The 24,754-nt window shown below is 40.0% G+C and overlaps 1 protein-coding gene across 1 annotated transcript in view; it reads left to right on the top strand.

The window, feature by feature from the left end:
• The window catches only part of ANO3 (anoctamin 3), a 399,349-nt gene that overhangs the window by 205,381 nt on the left and 169,214 nt on the right, over nt 1-24,754 (top strand). The window lies entirely within an intron of this gene.

Raw genomic sequence — 24,754 nt, 5'->3', positions numbered from 1 at the left:
AACCTTGTGACTCGCAGGCCCGTGCCCCAACCCCATGCAGCAGACAAATGGCAGCAAACCTTGTGACTCCTTTTAAACTGTGAGCCTACTGTTGGGTAGGGACTGTCTCTATGCGTTGCCAACTTTTACTTCCCGAGCGCTTAGTATACTGCTCTGCACACAGTAAGCGCTCAATAAATATGATTGATGGTGATGATGATGATGACTCCCTGGCCCGTGCCCCAACCCCATGCAGCAGACAAATGGCAGCAAACCTTGTGACTCCCAAGCCCGTGCCCCAACCCCATGCAGCAAACAAATGGCAGCAAACCTTGTGACTCCTTTTAGACTGTGAGCCTACTGTTGGGTAGGGACTGTCTCTATATGTTGCCAACTTGTACTTCCCAAGCACTTAGTACAGTGCTCTGCACACCGTAAGCGCTCAATAAATACGATTGGTGATGATGATGATGACTCCCAGGCCCATGCCCCAACCCCATGCAGCAGACAAATGGCAGCAAGCCTTGTGACTCCTTTTAGACTGTGAGCCTACTGTTGGGTAGGGACCGTCTCTATATGTTGCCAACTTGTACTTCCCAAGCGCTTAGTACACTGCTGTGCAACAGTAAGCGCTCAATAAATACGATTGATGATGACGACGATGACTCCCAGGCCCGTGCCCCAACCCCATGCAGCAGACAAATGGCAGCAAACCTTGTGACTCCTTTTAGACTGTGAGCCTACTGTTGGGTAGGGACTGTCTCTATATGTTGCCAACATGTATTTCCCAAGCGCTTAGTACAGTGCTCTGCACACAGTAAGCACTCAATAAATACGATTGATGATGATGATGATGATGATGATGATGATGATGACTCCCAGGCCCATGCCCCAACCACATGCAGCAGACAAATGGCAGCAAACCTTGTGACTCCTTTTTGACTGTGAGCCTACTGTTGGGTAGGGACTGTCTCTATATGTTGCCAACTTATACTTCCCAAGCGCTCAGTACACTGCTCTGCACACAGTAAGCGCTCAATAAATAAGATTGATGATGATGATGATGATGACTCCCAGTCCCGTGTCCCAACCCCATGCAGCAGACAAGTGGCAGCAAACATTGTGACTCCCAGGCCCGTGCCCCAACCCCATGCAACAGACAAATGGCAGCAAACCTTGTGTCTCCTTTTGGACTGTGAGCCTACTGTTGGGTAGGGCCTGTCTCTATCTGTATTGCCAACTTGTACATCCCAAGTGCTTAGTACAGTGCTCTGCACACAGTAAGCACTCAATAAATACGATTGTTGATGATGATGATGATGACTCCCAGGCCCGTGCCCTAACCCCATGCAGCAGACAAATGGCAGCAAACCTTTTGACTCCCAGGCCCGTGCCCCAACCCCATGCATCAGGCAAATGGCAGCAAACCTTGTGACTCCTTTTAGATTGTGAGCCTACTGTTGGGTAGGGACTGTCTCTATATGTTGCCAACTTGTACTTCCCAAGCTCTTAGTACAGTGCTCTGCACACAGTAAACGCTCAATAAATGCGATTGATGATGATGATGATGACTCCCAGGCCCATGCCCCAACCCCAGGCAGCAGACAAATGGCAGCAAATCTTGTGACTCCTTTTAGACTGTGAGCCTACTGTTGGATAGGGACCGTCTCTATATGTTGCCAACTTGTACTTCCGAAGTGCATAGTACACTGCTCTGCACACAGTAAGCGCTCAATAAATACGATTGATGATGACGACGATGACTCCCAGGCCCGTGCCCTAACCCCATACAGCAGACAAATGGCAGCAAACCTTGTGACTCCCAGGACCATACCCCAACCCCATGCAGCAGACAAATGGCAGCAAACCTTGTGACTCCTTTTAGACTGTGAGCCTTCTTTTGGGTAGGGACTGTCTCTATGCGTTGCCAACTTGTACTTCCCAAGCGCTTAGTACAGTGCTCTGCACACAGTAAGCGCTCAATAAATATGATTGATGATAATGATGATGACTCCCAGGCCCGTGCCCCAACCACATGCAGCATACAAATGACAGCAAACCTTGTGACTCCTTTTAGACTGTGAGCCTACTGTTGGGTAGGGACCGTCTCTATATGTTGCCAACTTGTACTTCCCAAGCGCTTAGTACACTGCTCTGCACACAGTAAGCGCTCAATAAATACGATTTATGATGATGATTATGATGACTCCCAGGCCCGTGCCCCAACCCCATGCAGCAGAGAAATGACAGCAAACCTTGTGACTCCCAGGCCCGAGCCCCAACCCCATGCAGGAGACAGATGGCAGCAAACCTTGTGACTCCTTTTAGACTGTGAGCCTACTGTTGGGTAGGGACTGTCTTTGTATGTTGGCAACTTGTACTTTCCAAGCGTTTAGTACAGTGCTCTGCACACAGTAAGCACTCAATAAATATGATTGATGATGATGATGATAATTGTACTATTTGTTAAACATATACAGTAGGCCAAGCATTGTATTAAGATACAAGATGGATATATGAAAATCAAGTCAGACAAAGTTCCTGTCCCACATGGACTTTTTAGTCTAAATAAGAGGGAGAACAGCATGGCCTAGTGGATAGAGCCCAGGCCTGAGAGTAAGAAGGCCCTGTATTCTAATCCCTGGTCTAACATTTGTCTGCTATGTGACCTTTGTCAAGTCATTGAATGTCCTTGGGCCTCAGTTACCTCGTCTGTAAAATCAGGATTAATTCTGTGAGCCCCATATGGAACTTGGACTGTGTTCAACCAGATTAGTGTGTACCTACCCCAGAGTTTAGTACAGTGCCTGACACATAGTAAGCAGTTAACAAAGGCCATTTAAAAAATAATACATGGTATTTAATCCCCATTTTACAGATGAGGAAAGAGAGTTAAAGAGAACTTCAGTGCTCAGAATCACAGGGATGTAAGTTCCTTTCACAAGACAACAAGTACAACATTAAAAAATAAGTGCAGCCTTGACCCTGGAGACCAAAAATCATGAGGATTGGTCTAATCCCAATCACCTAGTGTATCTAAATCTAACCTTCAGAGACCTTTATAATGCTAGCTAATAAATGGTTTATTGAGCACTTATTCTAAGTAGAGCACTGTATTAAGTTCTTGAGAGAGTACAGTACAACAGAATTAGCAGATATGTACCCTGCCCATAATGGGCTTATAGTCTAGAGGGGGTGACAGAAATTAATATGAATAAAATCTTAAGCATTTCCACTTAAAATGTCTCTTGAAGACACTCAGTTCCTCTCAGTCACACGACATCTGGTTGGATGACATTTCAGCTATGGATCAATGCAGACACAGAGGAATCACATACCAGAGGAAGATTGTGGGAAATTCTCAGGCTCTGCAGCACAATACCTCCCTTGGTTCACCCAGTAAAATTACTAAGAATAATAACAGTCCATAATACCAGAGCAAGGTGGGTGAAAGGAATCCGCTCCTTCCCAGTGATCTGAGCTGGTTCCTGGAGGTTATCATTTTGGTAGGTGGGAGAATTAGCTCAGTTGTTAAGCAAATCTTTTCAGCTGCTTTCTAGGAAACTCGAAGTCCTTCCAACCCCAATCTGTGCATGTCCTGTGTGGACAGGAACACATTATCTGAAAATCAGCCTGGTCTAGTGGAAAAACAATGACCCATGTCATCAGGGGACCTGGGAACCAAACCTGGCTCTGCCATTCACCTGCTGGGTGACCTTGGGCAAGTCATTCTCTGTACCTCAGTTTCCTTATATGTAAAATGGGGACTAAATACCCATTTTCTCATCTACTTAGACTTTGAGCCCCATTTGGGACAGGGGCTGTGTCCGACATGATTATCTTATACCTACTCCAGTGCTCAGTACAGAGTTTGACATGTAGTAAGTGCTTAACAAATACCACAATTTGTATAATTATTATTATTATCTGAATGTTAGGCAGGAATTACTTTCTATTCACATGGTAGATATAGAAAAGACCTCTCAGTAGATCAGTTCCATGAGTACATTTACATTACTACTTTCAGTAGATCAATTCCATGAGTAAGAGAGACTCCCATGGGCCAGAAAAGGTTTCTGAACAAAAGGACTCTGTGCTGACAGTGAGGAATATGGGGACATTAGGGAGTCCTGAAGATGGCAGAATACTGAGAGATGATGCTTATTATAGTTAAACACCCTGCCATCAACACTGCTGTTAGAGCTATATGTTGTTCGGCCGCAGCCTTTGTGCCTATAGGTTCCTAACCTTGTCAAGAGTTAAACGTCGGTGGGTTTTAAAGACTCAGACAACTCTGCCCAGGCCACCAGTACTTCTGCCTTCCCACATCCAAACTAAGAAATAAGGGGATGTTGAATAAAGGACAAAGGATCTGAATGCGTATTTCTTTTTTGATTTTTTGCTTTAAGCTCAGTTGAGGTTAAAGCCTAGGGTTACCTTTCTTTACACATTTTTTTTTATTACTGTGGCTACCATCAGAATAGACCACCCTTAAAAGCCGAACTGAAAGAATAATGAAAAAAACATAGGTCATACCTCTAATGTTTCACCTCCTATTTGGGTCATAGTTCGTTTAAGATGGGAAGGTTTCAATTTGGATAAAGTTGGTCTCAGCTGATGCAGGCATGATGCTTCTGGAGAGAAACTCAGAATAGAGTTACATTGAGAGTATGAATAAGCTCTTGAAAAAGGCTATCGCTCTAGTCTGGATCATGTGCTTCTTAGCTGAGCACATGATTTGTACCAAATAGATTCATGCTAGCTAAAAACTATGGTATACTTGCTCATGACTTGTTTAGGCAAAATGTAAGTGAATATGCTGGATACACTTCCATTTGCCTCATGGTAAGAGGAGTGATGGCTGAGAGATGCAAACATTGGTAAATATAGACATAGTCATCTCACATTCTGTGGGTGAATGGAAATTTTTATGGGTCTCTGATTTTAAATGACTGAATTCTATTCTTGTCTTTTATCTTATTTTGTGAGGCAGGGCAATAAGACTACAAATTTTTCCATCCAGATTTTTCTCTACCTCTTGCTCGAAGGAAAACAATTTCATAATTCCTTTTCATTTTTAATGACTTAACTCTTCATACATTTTCTCCATTTAATGCTACACCTGGACAGATGATGGAAGAAGCATAGTTTTATTTAAAGAGAATAGCAGTGGCTAGACCTACCTATATAGCAAAAGAGACGTAGGAGAAAGAAAACAATCTATTCTCATTTTTTTAGGAGTTGAAGCTGTCATTGTAGTATTTTCCATCTTTCAGAAATGCCTGAGTGTGTCTTTCTGATGTCCTTTCTTCATGTCTCTTTCTCCATTTAAAATGTAGAAATAGAACGCAGAAAAAAATGGGTTGAATTGAAACAATTGTGATAAAATCCCAAACAGGGTTTACATTAGAAATGAACTATTGGAACATGTACTTTTCTACCCTTTCTAGTCAAAAACTAGACAGCCAATACAATTTTTCCTTTCATTACAGACATGGAACAACTTAGATTCTTCTGTCATTTATGTGTCTTTCTGTTTCACTGGTCAAAGTAGACTAATAATGTTAGAGTGGATTAAAATAGTCTTCCCCATCCCAAGGTTTTGCTTTTTTTTTAAATCAAGATATATTTATCCTTAAGTAGAGTGTTTATCGGGTGTTTACTGTCAATGAAGTGCTGGGTTAATCCTCAATCTCTAACTATAACCAATGTTTGACTGATTTCATAACATTTTCTAAATTTTTTCTGATTGGGGCACTAAAAGTCAGAATATTTTCTCTCCCACTCAGAATTATCAAGGGAGATAAACGTCAATCAATCAGTGTATTTATTGAGCACTTACTCTGTGCAGAGCATTGTACTGAGCATTTAGGAGAGTACTGGAAATAGTTGATTACTATGATTTCTGGCCTGGAGGAGGTTGCAATTTAGTGAGAGAGACAGAAATTCAAATCAATTGCAGATAAGTATATACACATAAGTGCTGCAGCCTGGAGGTTGGGGTGAGTAACAAAGTGCTTAAAGGGTACAGACACAAATTCATAAATGGAACAGAAGGAGGGTGAAGAGGATGAGAAAATGTGAGATTATGAAGGGGGGTGCTTCTTAGAGGAGATGTGATTTTATTAAGGCTTTAAAGATGGAAAAAGTAGTGGAATGAAAGGTGTTCCAGGCCAGAGAGAAGACATTAATTAGAGGTAAATGGTGAGAGAGATGAGATGGACGTACAATAAGTAAGTTGGTGTTAGAGGAGCAAAGTGTATTTGCTGGGTTGTAGTGGGAGGTGAACACGGCAAACTGGAAGAGGAAGAGTTGAGTATCTTAAAACCAATGCTAAGGAGTTTTTGTTTGATGAGGAATGGAGAGACATATACAGAATTAATTTTTTAGAAAAATGACCTGAGCAGCAGAGTGAAGTATAGACTGGAGTTGGGAGAGACTGGAGGCAGAGATATCAGAGAAGAGGCTGATGCAGTAGTTTAGATGGGATATGACAAGTTCGTGGACCAGTGTGGTAGCTGTTTGGATGAAGAGAAAGGGAAGAATTTTAGAGATGCTGTGAAGGTAGGACCAACAGGATTTGGCAACAGACTAAATAGTGGTTGAATGAGAAAGGTGAGTCGAGGATAAAGCCAAGGTTAACTGCTCATGAGACAGGGAGGACGGGGTCTAATGTGATGAGAATTTGGGAGGAGGAGGGGGTGTGTGTGACAAAACTCCTAATTGTATGTGTTATGGTTGTTTGGAGCTTAACCCCCAAATCAGGTGTCCAACCTAATTATCTTATATCAAACCCAGCATTTAGTAAAATACTTGACACATAATAAGTGCTTAGCAAATACCACAATTATGATGATGATGATTACTGTTATTATTTTGGGATGGGAATGTGCCTGCATACCCCAGGAGGTTCAGTTGATGCCAATGTTTTATCATTAAGCTGATATTTTTTCTGTGAACCTTTGTACCCTGAAAATGGTAGTTCTCATTTAATGTTCTAATTCAGCATCAGTACAGTAATAATTGGAACTTTCTTCTCATCCAGTTCATAATTCCAGTCATTCACTATGGTGTTAGTCTATTTAATGTAAAGTTAGAAAATTGTTCATATCCTGCTGATTTGCACTGCTCTCTAACACGTTTATGCCATGAATCACAAAGTCTCTTGAAAGCACTGCCTTATTCACTGGGCCTCATCTATGTTAGTCAGAGTAAGCAAGCTTCTTTGTACATCTGTGCCCACCACTCTGCCCAGCCTAGAGGTGTGGCTGGATATAAAGGTATCAGTAACCTATCATTGGTGTCTTCCCCAAAATAATTGCATAAATCAAATATGCCCCTAAAGAGAAACTCTCCTAAACCACAATGATGAAAACAGTAGATTTGATAGTGAAATGAAGAACCTGGCCAAAACTCATTTTGTTCTCTCAGGGCTACCACTTTGTATTAAAACAATCTGGATTTTTTTCATACTGTTAGTGTCTGCTATCCAAGCCATATTGTGACATTCCATGGATATAGTGTTTTTGAGAGATTGATTTTATTTCTTGGTTTGGGTGCTTCACGCCTGATGAAAGTAATGTCATAATAACATAAATGAAAAAAGTGAAATTTTATGTTTTGGGGAACTATATGACAAGACTCTTGTCCTACGTAGACTTATAGGAAAGTTTGTTACTCTGAAGGAAACCAACACTTTCTCGGCAAAGGCCTTCTGACATCATCATCATCATCAATCGTCTTTATTGAGCGCTTACTGTGTGCAGAGCACTGTACTAAGCGCTTGGGAAGTACAAGTTGGCAACATATAGAGACAGTCCCTACCCAACAGTGGGCTCACAGTCTAAAAGGGGCTCACAGTCATTTGCTTCTGTGTTTAAACTCTCAGTGAAGGGCTTCCCATAAACCTCCTAGCACAACCATATAAATATTGGCTCCATCTATGAGAGGCTAGAGAGACCCATATGTGATTAGTACAGTGCTCTGCACACAGTAAGCGCTGAATAAATATGATTGAATGAATAGACCACGGGTAGTGTGCAGGCTGTGCTGGATTCATTCATTCATTCATTCATTCATTCATTCATTCAATCGATAAAATTCCCCGTGACCCTGAAGCAATTCTGAGGACCTCCTGGGTTTTTATGGACTCTGAGAAGAACCAGGGAATTGTCCTGTGTTTCCTACCCCTCAGCAACCCATCCAAATATCCTTTAAGAAGTCAGTCAGTGCCTGGAGATCTCCCCAGTGGGAAAATCAAGCCCAAGCACAGTGCTAGGCACTGGAATAGATAAAAAGATAAAATCAGACTCAGTTCCTTTCCCACAAGAGGCTCACATTCTGAGAGGTGGGAGGAATAGGTACCTTATTTCCATTTTACTGGTGATAAAATTAAAGGATAAGTGACTTGCATAAAGTCACACAAGTGGCTAGTGGTAGAATTCGTACTAGCACTTGGGGTTACTGATTCCCAAGTCTCCTGCTCTGCCGGGCCATACTGCTTCCATAGGAACACAATAGCCTAGACATAGTTCTTAATTAGAAGTAAGTTTGATTGTACGAGATGTAGTGTCAAATTAAGTTTTTTAACCATTCTGTCCCCTAGTTTGTTCAAAAAGTACTTTTGATCCCTTTGTTCCTACCATTTATTTCATTTCTGTTAATATAACTTTATTACTTTAATCAGGCATGAAGCAACCAAGCCAAGAAATAAAATCAATCTCTCTAATAATAATGTTGGTATATGTTATGTGCTTACTATGTGCCAAGCACTGTTCTAAGCGCTGGAGTAGATACAAGGTAATCTGGTTATCCCCCCGTGGGGCTCACAGTCTTCGTCCCCGTTTTACAGATGAGGTACCTGAAGCACAGAGAAGTGAAGTGACTTTCCCAAGATCACACAGCTGACAAGTGGCAGAGGTGGGATTAGAACCCATGACCTCTGACTCCCAAGCCTGTGCTCTTTCCACTAAGCCACGCTGCTTCTCAATGCTCCTTCTGTGAACCACTATATCCATGGAATGTCACAATATGGTTTGGAAAAAACAAACCCTAGTTAATAAATTCATTCTCCTTGCCTGCAGCAGAGGGGGAAAAAAACTAAAAGGGAAGAAAAGAATATAAGAATCATTTCTTTTATATTTTTGGTATTATTTTAACACTCCTATGGAATGCATTAATCCCTAATATATGTCAATAACTGTGCTATACTCTGGAGCAGATGCAGGATAATCAGTTCAGACAGCCCTTAGTCCCTCACAAGGTTTACACAAGAAAGGAAAACAGTTACCATCTATATTTGCAGATGGGGAAACCAAGAACCAGGAATCATCAAGTGACTTGTTTAAGATCTAATAGCAGGCAAGGGGTAGAGCTGGAATTAGTACCTATGCTTTTTTAATTTGAAATATCGTGTAGTAAATGTTTAAGAAAAAACAATAGTGGCTAAAATAGCAAAAAGTGATTACTCTCTTACGCAAACCTTCAAAGTTATTCTCCCAGGTATTTGTGATTTTTGTCATGACTTCCCTGTTTATACTTTCCTTAAGTCTTGAACTTATTTTTTGATGGTATTTGTTAAGTGCTTACTATGTACCAAGCACTGTTCTAACCGCTGGGGTAGATACAAGGGAATCAGGTTGTCCCATGTGGAGTTTACAGTCTTAATCCCCATTTTACAGATGAGGTAACTGAGACACAGAGAAGTGAAGTGACTTGCCCAAAGTCACCCAGCAGACAAGTGGTGGAGCTGGGATTAGAACTCACGACTTCTGATTCCTAAGCCTGTGCCCTTGCCACTAAGCCAGGCTGCTTCTCATGAGGAATTTACCATCTTATGCTCATATTAATCTCCCTTAATTACTTTTTATAACCCAAGAGATATAGATTTTTCTTTTCAACTGAACAAAATGTGTCTACATTGAGGAAGAACATACTCACCACCCAACAAATTGTGGCCTTTAGGTGGTCTATAGACTTACATTCTTCAGGAATTTTATACCAAAATATTTGCATAAAATATAGTAAGGTGCATGTAAGATTTTTCAGCAAGAGAAATTGAATATGTTCTTGTAATTCCTGATAGGTGAAGCTAAGATATTTTTATTTTAATTTTTTACATTTCATTGAACATTTTGTCACTTTTCTCAAAGACATGAAAGCTGCCTCTTTCACATTCCTAGCCCTATGATAGCAAAGGACTCCAGTAGCTAAATCCAGTATGTCAATATTTGACATGTTCAGAAAACAAAAGCTTTCTTCCTTTTGACTTTGCCTCTCTTTGCTGTGTCCTCAGACAAAGATGTTATCACACACATGCAGATTGTCAAGCACCAGAATGGAATTGTCACTGGTTTAATTGTTAAAATTTATAATTGGAAAAAAAAAACTCCCTCTAGTTTTGCGAAAGTAAATACCTTATTTCTAACACACTGGACATGAGCAAATCAGGTATCAGTAGGCCTGATATTAAAAATGAATGGCTATAGCATACAAAATTAATAAAATAAATTTAACATTTTCTAACCAACAGCTCATAAAATAAATTCCATTTTTCAAGCAGTTGAGAATATTCTGCAATGTCAGAAGGTCTTTGTCAGTGCTGGTTGTTTCATAGTAACATTAATAATTATCATGCATTAAAATGCACTTCCTTTCCCAGGTAAGACAACTGTCAGCATAAGTATTAGATTGCTGAGTTTGTTGGCCAGACAGCGATGGTTGTAATTTTTTGACATTCTTGTAGATTTATCCATTACCTTTGTGCATTATGCTGTAGAAAATATTCAAAGAAATACAGTGCTTCTTAATGCTCTCCGGATGAAAGCAAACTTCTTCTCTGCCTCCTTTATATAATGGATAGAAAATGTAAACAGTTTGGGGTGGGGACAAAGAGAGGAATACATTACCAATTGCTTATTGGGGTTGCTGATTTCTGGACTTAGCTGTTTTTTTTTTTTGGAACCTAATTTCCTCGAAATTTGAACAGACTTGACCCCTGATGTCCAAGGAGATAGCCGACTTACTTCCCAAGTGTTCTGGCAAAAATAAAATGACTGATGAGTACAGTGGTCCATAAACTCCTGAAAAGTTTAAGCCTCTCAAGTGTTCTGATCTGCCTGCTATTTCTCAATCTGGAAAAAATAGGATCAGATTGGAAATAACGATGATGATGATGGCATTTGTTAAGCACTTACTACGTGCAAAGCACTGTTCTAAGCAAGAGAAGCAGCATGGCTAAGAGAAGCAGTGTGGCTCAGTGGAAAGAGCACGGGCTTTAGAGTCAGAGGTCATGGGTTCTAATCCCGGGTCCACCAATTGTCAGCTGTGTGACTTTGGGCAAGTCACTTCACTTCTCTGGGCCTCAGTTACCTCATCTGTAAAATGGGGATTAAGACTGTGAGCCCCTCGTGGGCCAACCTGATCACCTTGTAACCTCCCCAGCGCTTAGGACAGTGCTGTGCACATAGTAAGTGTGTAATAAAAGCTATCATTATTATTATTATATAAGGTAATCAGGTTGTCCCATACTCTTTCCATGATCTTTCCACTGAGCCACGTTGCTTCTCAGTTAAAATAGGGTTATCACTGGGGTGAATCATATTACCCCACTCACATAGACCCCTGCTGTTACCCTGAATTGAACCTTCATTTCTAACAGTAGTAGAAGATACAGACCCTCACTTCCTCCCATATTTTTTTCCACATTTCAGCTTTACAATAATTGTATCTAATTTACTAAGCGACTCACTGAGTGAAGTTAAATTTCTTTGTTGAACCACTTTTCATATTAGGAAATGTCGCAAGCAAATGTGCCATATGGTTTTATACAAATGGCATGAGAACACCTCATGCCTTCTTTTCCTCGGTGGTGTCTAATTTTTCCATTTCAATTTCATTAGCATTTAAACCCAGATATTTCCTTGGTAAAGAACAAAAAAAGTAACACTCATTTTCCCCAGAGCTCAGCATGCCCTTAATTAAAATGAAGCCAAGTTGGATTAATCTTTTTCTGTTGTTTACTGTTGGAATTTTCTGGAGTGGTAAAGCAGCACATTTATTAATGTAGAGGTAATGAGGCTCCACTAGGAGTTCAAAAAATGGGCATAATCCATGGAGGGACACTGGACAGTAAGTACCTTCTCACCCTCTCACTATCTCTCAGGCAAACAGCTGTAAACAGTTCACAACATTCTTTTATGCAGAAAGAAAACAATTTCATGTAAAATCCCAGGGAAGAAGTTTGGTTTAACTCTTAAAAATAGATTCCATCTAATGAAAACCTAAACCCAGTAGAGAATTATTCTTTTCGTCTTTGAGTTTCCTCCGGATTCTATTATAATTATTATTATTACCACTATTACTACTTCTAATAGTAGAGGTATTTGTTAAGTGCTTACTGTGTGCCAAGCACTGTACTAAGTGCTGGGGTAGATGCAAGATAATCAGGTCCAACATAGGACTCGCAGTCTAAGCAGGGAAGGAGAACAGATATTGAATCCCCATTTTGCAGGTGGGGGAACTGAGGCCCAGAGAAGTTAAGTGACTTTCCCAAGGTCATACAGTAGGCAACTGATGGAGGTGAGATTAGAACCCAGGTCCTTTGAATCCCAGTCCTATACTCCTGTCGACCACTTCTGCTGTATTGTTCTCTCCCAAGCATCTAGTACAGTGTTCAGCACAGAATCAGAGTCATTGAACACCTTGAATTTATTGATTGACTGTCCCTTAACTACTTCCTTTCCAGTGACTGCATGGAATAATATGATGAGGGCTCTAGGGAGAAGGAAGGAAATTAAGTGAGTGAATTATTAACAATGTGGCCTGTGGTTTGAATTCCCTCAGAGTTCAGGTATACACAAAACCATCTGTAAAAGAGCAAGCAACATGGCCTAGTAGAAAAAGCATGGGTTTGGGAATCAGAAGGATCTGGGTCCTAATCCCAGCTCTGCCATTTGTCTGATGTCTGACCTTGGGCACTCACTTACCTTCTCTGTGCCTCCATCCCCTCATCTGTAAAATAGGGATTAAGACTGTGAGTACCATGTGGGACATGAACTGTGTCCATCCTGATTAGCCGGTATCTACCCCAATGCTTAGTAAAATGCTGGCACATAGCACTGCATTTAACAAATACCATAAAAATACAATTATCAAGTGTTTTAAATGCTAGGATAATTCGTTCAATCTGGCCTTAGGTTTGCTTTTGCATCATTTCGGTGACTGCTTCTTGTTACCTGGTAGATTCAGTGGATTTTCCGTTAAAGGAACTTGTCCCATCCTTTCTATGTAGCCTATGAGCCCCGTATGGAACAAGGATTGTGTTTTACCTGATTAACTTGTATCTATCCCAGCACTTAGAAGAGTACTTGACACATAGAAATTATTAACAGAAAAACCTAGTCAGGGCACAGGTGGAGGCATATTGAAAGGCCCCCCAAATAGTGTCTACCACAGAACTAAAATGATTGCATGACCCATGGAATCAAACGTCCTGAATTGCTCCATATAAATCACTGAATATCATCAGGTTGGGTTCAGGTTTCACACCACTGCCTTCAGAACTGTGTGCTACATTTGTGGTTTATGAATCCTGTTTATGATTCCTGTACTGACCTCAAGGCTGTCTGTTGTCAAAAAAAATTCCACAGGGGACCTATGAATGGAGTTCAGAACCTACTGTCACCCTTTCAGTTTGTGAACAGGAAAGCAAAAATTATTTTGTGAGAGAATCTACTTTTTCAATCATGTTCTCTCATTGTATTTATCAGGATTCCACAGGCTACCAGGAATGTGAGTTGTTATTGGAGGAAAGAATACTATTTTATGGTCATTGCCCTGCAGTATAAAAGGTCTTGTCAGAAAAAGACAAGGTAGAGATGAGCCTTGTTCAGGGATTTTGGGACCAAGAAGCTGTATGACGGAATTGATTAGCAATTCGTGATGGGACACCAAGTGCAGTGAAGGAGTAGGTAGTCTGGAATGCAGCATATTGCAAAGTGCATTGGAAGGTGTTTTATAAGAAGCAGGATTTTAGAGAAGCATCATTGCCTAGTGGGTAGAGCTCAAGCTTGGAAGTCAGAAAGACCTAGGTTCTAATCCCTGCTCTGTCACTTGTCTCCGTTGCAAGTCACTTAATTTATCTGTGATTCAGTCACCTCATCTATGGGAATTAATGAAGATTAAGACTGGCACATAGTAAGTGTTTAACAAATGCCATTATAAAAACAAGAAAAGAAGTGTGGCCTAGAGGAAAAAATCACAGGCCTGGGTTCTCATCCGGGCTCTGCCACTTTTCTTCTGTGTGACCTGGGACAAGTCACTTAACTTCTCTGTGCTCAGTTTTCTCAACTGTAAAATGGGGATTCAATATCAATTCTTCTTTCTACATGGGCAGGAAATATGTCTACCAACTCTCTTGTGTTGTGCTCTCCCAAGAACCCAGTACTGTGCTCTGCATATAGTAAGTGCTCAATAAATACCATTGATGGTGGTGATGTTACTTAGATGTGAGCCCCATATGGGACAAGGATTAATTGGGATCTATCCCAATGATAAGAACAGTACCTGGCATGTAGTGAACACTTAACAATTCTTTAAAAGTGGTTATTATCATCATTATTATCATTATCACTATCCTTATTATCACTATTAGTACCCATTTATAGCCAGAATGACCACAGTGTGGTACCACTGCTGAACTGTAGTCCTATGACTTAGCAGGTAACTACTTTGTTAACATTGTTCGCCCACACTGGCAAATTATTTACCAGGATTCCTGCTGAACATGATCACCCTGAAGAGTGTATTAAGTGCTTCTTTTATTTCCAGTGACAGCAGAGCTAGTTAGCAAAATCGGGACCATAACGATAATGACAATAACATAATAATAATAATATCAACATTAATAGTAAATGATTACTCTCTCTCAAACATTGCCCTAGGCTTGGGCTGGGAAGATATTAGATAATCAGATCCAACACAGTTCCTGCCCCACATGGAGCTCAAAGTCCCAAAGAGAGGGTTGGACAACTGGCTGTTTATCCCCATTTTATAGATTAGGAAATGAAGGCCCAGAGAAATTAAATCAAGTGCCCTAAGTGACACAGCCAGCAATTGGCAGAACCAGGACAAGAATCCAGTTTTCTCGATTACAAGAGCCATGTTCTTTCCACTTGAAGCACTGAAGATATATACAGATCTGTTACAATTTCTAGTATAATCCCGAATATCTTGTTATATATACCTATTTAATTTCTTCCGTCTATTTCCCCACCCTCCCAAAAGTGCTCATCTACTAAATTTTAAAAGTCATATCACTGACCCAAGGCACTATATTCCTGGGCCCGGAGGAAAGAGAGTTATTTAAGTTTCAAGATTGAGTTGTGTACTAGGCAATCTAGGATGTGTATTGTCTTCTGGTAAATTGACCAATATGTTGTTGCCCTAAAAATAGGAATGATAAAATCTAATGAACTAAATTAATTTTTGGAAGACACTCAGTGATCTTTGAATTTAAAAAGCAATAAAAATGCAAAGCACTAATTAGCACTATCACTAATGAGTCCTCATCTCCCAAAGGAGAATAAGGTTGCATAAAAGTGTTTAAGCCCATAGGAGGCCATCCTCTGTGGGATTCAGGGTTTTTAAGTAGGGTTACTGTACTTGGCTTGCTGCTAATTTCATGGCAGGGGTGAAACAGAGCAGCTTTTGGAGATTCAGCCTCAGCAAATTTATTCGCTAGTGAAAGCACTTTTTTCAGGGATACAGATGGATATAAGGGCCTCGTGTCTTCTTAGTCCCAGTCATTGTTGGGTAACTCACATGCTCCCCCACTATGAAATGCCAACCCATAGAACTGAGAGTGCCCCCAGGTTTTAAGAGTTACTGGGTCACTGTCCCTGCACACACTCTGCTCCTGTAGGGAATACAGCTTCATTTCATGGTGTTCAGCAAGGGAGGAGGCTGGTTCGGGCATCAGACACCAGTGGACAGCACCACATTTGGGGCTGGCCAAAGATTCAGGGAGAGTAAGCCAAGCAACTGAACTTCTGCGCCCTACAGAGGGGAGTTCCCATGGCCCCGTGGTCTCTGCAGGACCCCCTAACAAACATCAATCATTAAGATCCAAAATGGGGAAAGTACACAGTTATTTTGTGCCTCTTTAAGGAAGACTAAGCTGTGACCACTTCAATGAAACACCAAGTGTTGAGTCTAATCATTGTACATTTGGGTGAGCAGTGCGTTTCATCCACGCCCTGGCAAAAAATACAAAAAACATTTAACTCAAATTGTCCACATAATGCATGCATCATTTTCCTTTTTTTTAAAAAAAATTTACTTGCTCTTTCCTTAGGCAATACATATTTCCACTTAATGACATATCCAGTCAGGTCTTCTATAACATAAGACCTTTTGCATTTTTGTTGGTAGATACGTTACCTGCCCACAACCAGCTTACAGTTTAGAAAGGAAGACAGACATTAATATAAATAAATTAATAAATTATGAATATGTACATAGGTGCTGTGGGGCCAAGGGAGGGCTGAATAAAGCATGCAAATCCAAGTGCAAGAGTGAACAGGAGGGAATGGGGGAAGAGGAAATGAGGGCTCAGTCAGGGAAGGCCTCTTGGAGGAGATGTCCCCGCCAGAGGCAGGATGTGGATGAGAGGTTGGCAGAGAGCGAGACAAGATTGAGATATGGTGTATGTGAGGTAGGTTAGGAGACAGTAAGGTGATTAATTGCTGTGTAGCCAATGGTATGGAATTTCTGTTGAGTAGGTGGATGGACAACCACTGGATGTTCTTATAGTACAATGTAGTTATAATATCATAATGTGCGTTAATGTAATTAATGTAATTTCATAATGTACTATCTGCATATACACTACATAATGTACTATAATGAAGGCAAGCCCCTATAATGTACTCTAATACATTCTTATATAATGTAAATTATAGTACATCATTGGGCCTTGCCTTCTTATATGAAACACCCACTCAAGAACATTGCCTTCCACATGAGAAGCAGCTTGCCTCAATGGAAAGATCACATGAATGAGTGTCAGGAGACCTGCCTTCTAACCCAGCTCTGCTATTTGCCTATTGTGTGATCTTGGGAAAGTTACTCAACTTCTCTGGGCCTCAGTTTCCTCATTTGCAAAATGAGGATTTAATATCTTGTTCTCCCTTCAAATCTGACTCCTCTGTGGGTCAGGGATTGTGTCAGATCTGATTATTTTAGATCTCCTCCAGCACTTAGCACAGTGTTTGAACATAATAATAATAATGGTGGCATTTATTAAGCGCTTACTATGTGCAAAGCACTGTTCTAAGTGCTGGGAAGGTTACAAGGTGATCAGGTTGTTCCATGGGGGGATCACAATCTTAATCCCCATTTTACAGATGAGGTAACTGAGGCACAGAGAAGTCAAGAGACTTGCCCAAAGTCACACAGCTGACAATTGGCAGGGCCGGGATTCGAACCCATGAACTCTGACTCCAAAGTCCGTGCTCTTTCCACTGAGCCACGCTGTTTCCCTAGAAAGCATGTAACAAATACCACGATTATTATTACTGTTATCATTATATTCTTGTTTTACCTAAACATTTGTGAATCATTGGAACAACTTTCTTTATTCCCCAGTGGTACTTAATCCAATCTTGTAGTAAATAACACATGTACATTCTGGAAGAACTGATTGAACTTCAAATGTATTTCCCCATTTTGAGTTTGTATTACTATGCATGAAAGATCTGTCATGATAGGAACTAATTATCTGAATGTAGAGTAACATTAGTGCACCCTCCCAGCTGAAACTAAAGAAAATCTATCAGCATTATCTTTTTTCAGGCTGTATGTAACTTTTTTTTCTTTCTTTTGCCTTTTGAGATCAATGTCAAATTACTTAGTGATTTGGTTAATTGCCATTTTAAAGCCTAGTAAAATGTGAGCACATTTCCTGAGTCTTCCATACTTTTTTTCATTTAATAATCAGTAGTATTTGTTGAGTGCTTATTATTCATTTATTCATTCAATACTATTTATTGACTACTTACTGTGTGCAAAGCACTTGAGAGAGTACAGTACAACAGAATTAGCAGACATGCTCCCTGCCCATAATGAGCTCACAGTCTAGAGGGGGAGACAGACACTACTATTAATGAATAAATAATTCATAATATGTAATTTAAAGATATGTATATAAGTGCTGTGGAATTGGGGGTGAGGCAAATATCAAATGTATTTGTGAGAGCCTTTAGTATTTTTTCAAACTAGAAATAATGATTTTTCTTTGTTCCCTTTAGAATGATAAAAGAACAAAATGAAATTATTGTACATCTATCCTACTTTCCTGCCTTTGAACTGGAAAGTAAAATATGGGCTAAACCTAAAAAATATGTGAAAGCAACTGTTTTTTTCTTTCATATCCCTCATCTTAAAGTCACAAAGCACTGCTATACTGTGATTAAAGTAATGGTATAACTAGACAACTACTCAAGAAAACAGGAGATAATGGAGAATGTGAAAGGTATTGTCTGATGCTGTCACATTAAATTTTCTTTGTCACATCACAAAATTGCTATCAAAAATTCACAAGGAATAATGATAAATACCCATTTTGATTGTTTTCATATTTCACATAGCAAATTACAGACCATAGGTAGTCACACAAAGTGGTTGTCCAAGTCTTTCATTTTTAAGATAAATTGCATGACATTATTTGAATGGAGTTCTCATGTTGTCCACTGGCAATCCCATACTGTGAGCCAAAACTTCATTTTAAAAACAGCTAATTTGCCCTTCAGATTTAAGTATTAAAATGTCCTAAAGTGTTCAAAATACATGAAATTGAAATTATGCTTCCTATCAAAACTGAGCCTGATGCCCACTGCCTGTTTGCATTTCTGGAATTTTTGGACCTTATGGGAATGTATAACCTAGACAGAGCAGGAATAACAAAATGTGGAGACATAGAAGAATGATCTGATTTAGAACTGTAATAGGGATAGGAAATAAAGGTGAATGACTTTAAATTCTATATAAAAGAAGATGGGAAGGAAGCTGATAGAGAGTTTCGAAGAGAAGAATGCTTAAAATTAAAGTCCTTTCACCTTTGTTGAACTCCTACATTGAGGCACAATAAATATTACTCACAACTACCAAATTTAAGTTTGTCCATGTAATTAGGTGCCTGATTAATAAGATACAGATCAAAGAAAATGTTTCTTCCTTGGCATTGATCATTTGTTTTTAATAAGGTTCTCAGAAGGAAGATTCCTCCATCTGCATTTTATGAGATAGACCCCTTACCTAAGTAGTCAACTTTTCACTACATTTTTGAAATGATCTCTCAGTATTCTGGGCCGACATCTAGACGATCAATTGGAAAAACTCAGCAGTTGGGTTTTTATACTGTCTGAGTTTATTCCCTTCCACAATTTAACAGATATGTATCAATCCCCATGGGCAGCATGTTGTTTTCATTTCAATGTTGACAAAATCTGCTTTTGTTGTGTCTCAGGTATTAGTAGCCATGATTACACATACTTAAAAACTTCTCCCACCCATTTAGTATTGTTCTAACACTCTTAGCATTCTTAACTGTATCCTTGAAAATAGAATGTTAATTGAAGGAGCACTAAGCCATGTTTGTAAAGTGCATTAGTGTAGTCCCAAGGTCAGTGAAGGGATCAAAACAATGTACAGATCTTCAAAACAGTGGTGAAAATGCATAAATATACTTACATGATAAAATAGCAATCAATCAAATGGCATTTACTGAGGGTTTACTGTGCGTAGAGCACTGAACCTAGCACTTGAGAGAGTAAAGTGTAACAGAACTGGTAGACATGTTCCCTAACTACTAACTATGTACCGATTATGAAGGATTTGAAATTTGATTTTTTTGTGTTCATATGTAAGAAAGTACTTAATCTTCATTGTTATATTTCATTTCCTATTTAGTATGAACTAAAAGATCTAAAATTATCTAATGCTAAGGTGAAATGGAGTTTGTATCGTCAGAATATTTCAAGAATGAAGTGAGACAGTGAAAATACTCAAAGACCTAGGTAAATGTGCAGCAAAACTAGAAAGCTAATTAACTGTGCCTTTCCTGACAGGTGAGAATGTGTGGTTTCACCAATTTAAAAAATAGGCAAGCATGCAAATTTTTTTTTTTTTGGAACAAAAGGTCCCTAAACCTTAAAACCTCTATCCATTTCTGAAATATATAGCTGATTGTAATACCCGTAAATCCCTTGACACTTCCCTCTTCATCACTCCTACCCCATCCAGCAAGTCACTCTCTCTGTCCTATCCCCTGATATGTCAATCAGTGGTATTTATTGAACACTTACTGTAGGCAAAAACTGTACCAACTGCTTGAGAGAATACAATTCAATAGAGTTTGAAGACATTCCCTACCTACCAGGATTTTAAAGGGAGGCTCCAACAGGCAGATCACAAATGAGATATTTGGGCACTCAGAGTTAGGAAAAATTTGCATTCTACCCTTTTTTCTGTATGCTGTCATTATGTTATAGCATGATGTTGTCAGACACAATTTTTAGTGAAAGTCCTTCTGAAAATCATATCTCAAAATCACTGACATCCACCGACCATTGATCAAACACCTGGGAAAATTTAGTTCCAAGACCCTACCTACTACCCTAGTATGGGGTCATTTCCATTTTGTATGAAACACAGTCAGGCTTCTGCCACCTTATTGAGGGCACATAATCCTTACCACCACCATATTTGTGCTTTTTAAGGAAGTTGCTTACTTCTCTTACTTTCTAAGGTGGGATCTGCCTACAAAGTCCTGTTTATTTTTTAATAGCATATGTTTAACGCTTACTATGTGCCAGGCACTGTACTAAGTGCTGTTGTAGATACAAGCAATCAGGTTAGGCACAGTCCATGTTCCACATGGGCCTCACAGTCTTAATCCCCATTTTAAAGGTAACTGAGGCACAAATAAGTGAAGTGAAGTGATTTGCCCAAGGTCACACAGCAAACAGGTGGTGGAGCCAGGATTAAGAACCAGTCCTTCTAACTCCCCCACCCATGCTCCATTCAATAGGCCATGCTGCTTCTCACGATGTTCTGGGATAATACCTTCAGACTGTGGAAACAATGAGGTATTGAACCTCAGAAAACGGGTAGTTGCTATGAAGTGTTGTTCAAGGGAATTGTCAACGGATGCTGGCATGTGCAATCAGATTGGATTCTTTAAGTCCATTTTGTTCAGTTGAGGTACAAAACCTGGGAAAAGGCAACCAGAAGCCCCTACCCCTGGGCCATTTGATGACCACATGAACACTTTCAGAATGTTCATGACATAAAGTAATTATTGGAGAAATCTGAGAAAATATTGATGTAATACTTTAGCATTTCTGTGCTAGGGTGGCATAGTACTAGCAAATACAGACAAAATGTTATGGTTACTAAACAGTCAAGGCCAGAAAACATGTATCTGCTTTTCAAAAATGATGAATTTCTTCCTGTAGCAGGTCTTAGGGACTAGTAGAATTTGAATCATTGTTATGTTCTAATTCCTCTTACTCATTCTTTTTCTCTATCTTCTGAATCTCTCATTTTCTGTCTCCCATTTTTCCTTCCTTTTATTTAGTTTTTTTTCTAAATTGTTCTGATGTTACATTTTAAAAGAAGGTCTTAAATGAAAACGGCAGGACTAAGGAAAACAGTCACGATCAGTCCCATTGGGTTTTAGTAAGCATTTTTACCAAATCGCTTTTATTCAGCCATCGTTGATGATGAGGAATGTCTTTCTCAGTATGGCAAATTTTATGTGGGTTTTAGACTAGCTATGATTCATATTTTCCTAATCTATTCAAACTAGAATGAAACCCTTCTTATTATGACCCATATTGCTTTTATTTGCTCAAGAATGAATCTGCTTGTGACAGCCTTATGTGTTTGCTGAAGAAATGAGTAAATTTATATTTATGAGCTGAAATAATCATCTGGAAGTTAGTGATAATTGAAATTCACATGATGTACAGTATCTGCTTGTATATATTCAATGTACTATCAGTTCAGATGATAAATGAATGTGGTCTGTCCTCCATGTTTCATGCCAGATAATTTTATTGCATACTCCATCCATCTAAATGAACCAAAATAAAAAAAATTAGAAGGACTCCTAAGAGTCAGTTTGATCTTTACCTGCCTTCTTCAGGATATCATGTTGACCTGTGAGGCAGGTTACAATTGCTCCTATATTTAAGAGTTCTCTAAAATAATTTCCACAAATAAAGATATCTAAATCTCAGGTAAATTAGTTATTTGATATGTTTCTCTTCCTGAGATGAGAAACATGATTCTTTAAATTATGTCTTTTTTTGCTGTATTTTTTTTCATCCAAATTAAGTTACTTCAGGGGTTGGTTATTTCTGTGAACTCTGTTTTGGAATAGAAAATCTGAAGTACTGATACTGAGATGATGGAGTCTCCTGTTGAGAACAACAGATGAGACTTGGCCCTGAGACTCCAAGATGGAGAACCTGCCCAGAGTCATTTATTATAGTGATGGTGTATGCCCAGCATCATTCACTATCTCAATCCTGACAGTTGTGTTTATTCAGAGGCACAGAGTCATTAGCTGTGCGGAGGTGCAGTATATTGTAAGGTGCATGTATTGACTATTATACAATCAGGGCCCATTTGAAGCCACAGAAACCACAGCATAATTTCAATGCTATGCTATAACCCAGCAGGCAATCACCTCGGCAGTCACTGCAGTCTCTATTGCCCACATTAGCCAGCTGCTTTTCAGTATTCATTCTGGGCTGGTCCACCTCCTATAATACCCTTGGTGGTTTGGGGATAAACCCTTTCAAACTCTCCCCCATCTACCTACATCTCTGATCCCATCCCTTCCTACTTTAGTAAATCACTTGCCCCCTCCCTTTTTCTCTGTGACCACCATCTTCACCTGTTTATTTTCCAGTGGCTTCTTTCCCATGTTCATGTATCTCCTATCCTAATGATAATAATTAGAATAATTCTGGTACTCGTTAAGTACTTACTATGTGTCAAGCACTGTCCTAAGTGCTGGGGTAGATACAGCTCAAATCAGGTTGGACACAGCCTCTGTCCCACATGGGGCTCACATTCTTAATCTCCACTTTACAGAAGAGGTAACTGAGGCACAGAGAAGTTAAGTGACTTGCCCAAGGTTAGGCAGCAGTGGTGGAGCTTGGATTAGAACCTAGGCCCATGCTCTATCCAATAAGCCTTGCTGCTTCTCCTAAAAAATAATCCCCTTGAATCCATGACTCCTTCTAGTTATGTGAGCCCACTTTCTAGACTGTGAGCCCACTGTTGGGTAGGGACTGTCTCTATATATTGCCAACTTGTACTTCCCAAGCGCTTAATACAGTGCTCTGCACACAGTCAGCGCTCAATAAATACAATTGATTGATTGATTGATTGATCTCCCCATCTCCCTCTTACCATTCCTCACAAAACTCTTTGAGAGAATTGTCTAAACTCACTGGCTCCACTTCCTCTCTTCAATTCTCTCCTCGATCCTCTCCAAACTGGTTCTGCCTTCTTCACTCCACAGAAACTGCCCTTTCTCAGGTCAACAATGGCCTTCTTCTTGCCAAATTGGATGGTTTCTTCTCCATCCTTATCCTCCTTCACCTCTCAGCTGCCTCAACACTGTGGAACACCCTCTTTTCCTTGAAACATTATCCAACTTTAGCTTCACAGGCACTGTGGTTCTCTTCTTATCTCTCTGATGGCTTCTTTTCTGTCTCTTTAGCAGACTCTTCCTCCGCCTCCCACCCTCTGAAAATGACCCTCAAAGCACAGTTCTGGGTCCCCTTCTACTCTACTTCTAAACTCACTCCGGTGAAGAACTCATTCACTCAAATGTCTACAACTATCAACTTTACACAGATGGTTCCCAAATTTGCCTCTCCAGTCCTGACCGCTGTCCTTCTCTGCAGTCTCTCATTTCCTCCTGCCTTCAGGGCATTTCTTCCTGTATCTTACTGATACCTCAAACTAAACATGTCCAAAACAGAAATCCTGATTCTCCTACCCAAACCTTGTGCTCCCTCTATCTTGCCCATCACTGTAGACAATTTCACTATCCTCCTTATTTCACAAGTCCATAAAACCTTGTCTTTACCTCAACTCATCTCTCACACAACCTACATATTCAACCAGTCACCAAATCCTAGCAGTTCTACCTTCACAGCATTGCTAAAGCCTACTCTTTCCCCTTCATCCAAACTGCAACTATGTTCATCCAAGGACTAATATCCCACTTTGACCAATGTGTCTGCCTCTTCACTGAATTCCCTGACTCCTGTCTCTCCCCACTCCAGTTCATACTTCATTCTGCTGCCCTGATTATCTTTCTAAAAATCTGTTCAGTCCACAGCTCCACACTCCTCTAGAACCTCCAATGGTTGTCCTTCCACCTCTACATCAAACGGAAACTTGTCTTTAAAGTACTCAATCTGCTTCCTTCTTCATACCTAACCTCACTGATTTTCAGCTACAGCTCATCCTTCACACTTCACTTCTCTAGCACCAACTTGCTCAGTATGCCTGAATCTCAGCAGCGTGGCTCAATGCAAAGAGCCTGGGCTTTGGAGTCAGAGGTCATGGGTTCAAATTCCGACTCCGCCAATTGTCAGCCATGTGACGTTGGGCAAGTCTTCTAGACTGTGAGCCCACTGTTGGGTAGGGACCGTCTCTATATGTTGCCAACTTGTACTTCCCAAGTGCT

The sequence above is a fragment of the Tachyglossus aculeatus genome, chromosome 22, assembly GCF_015852505.1.
Source record: "Tachyglossus aculeatus isolate mTacAcu1 chromosome 22, mTacAcu1.pri, whole genome shotgun sequence".
NCBI lineage: Eukaryota > Metazoa > Chordata > Mammalia > Monotremata > Tachyglossidae > Tachyglossus > Tachyglossus aculeatus.
The sequence above is the reverse complement of the archived record's forward strand: the minus strand, read 5'-3'. Positions and strand labels throughout refer to the sequence as shown.